This window comes from Salvelinus namaycush, chromosome 11, assembly GCF_016432855.1.
Source record: "Salvelinus namaycush isolate Seneca chromosome 11, SaNama_1.0, whole genome shotgun sequence".
Taxonomy (NCBI): Eukaryota; Metazoa; Chordata; class Actinopteri; order Salmoniformes; family Salmonidae; genus Salvelinus; species Salvelinus namaycush.
Genome location: NC_052317.1, coordinates 27,827,547 through 27,827,961, shown reverse-complemented (window position 1 = coordinate 27,827,961; position 415 = coordinate 27,827,547).

Sequence of the window (415 nt, the reverse complement as noted above, 5' to 3'; positions counted from 1 at the left end):
ACACACTTCAAAAGTTTTTTTTCCTCTTTCATAAACATTAGTGATACAAGTATTATTACCACAGCATTGTTTATATTTTGATTATTGTGATGGGACAATTTCAGACTATGGCTGAAATGGGCTATTAAGCTATGGAGATGGCCATTGGATTCATGTAAGATCTGTTCTCGCCAAGATGTTCTTGAACTCACCTCTAGTAGTGACAGTGATTTCCTATCAGGTCACTCAGCCAGGTGATAGATATTGTTGGTCCGGGTCTGCAGTCTTCTGGTTGATAGAGACGTTTGTATGTTGATGACACCTATCTCCTCCCTTCCAGCCAGCCAGGGCAGAGGAGGGCAGTATGAAACAACAGGCTGAGAGAGGGAGACAGTAGCTCGGTTTCCATCCAATTGGGGAAAGATTTCCATGCTAA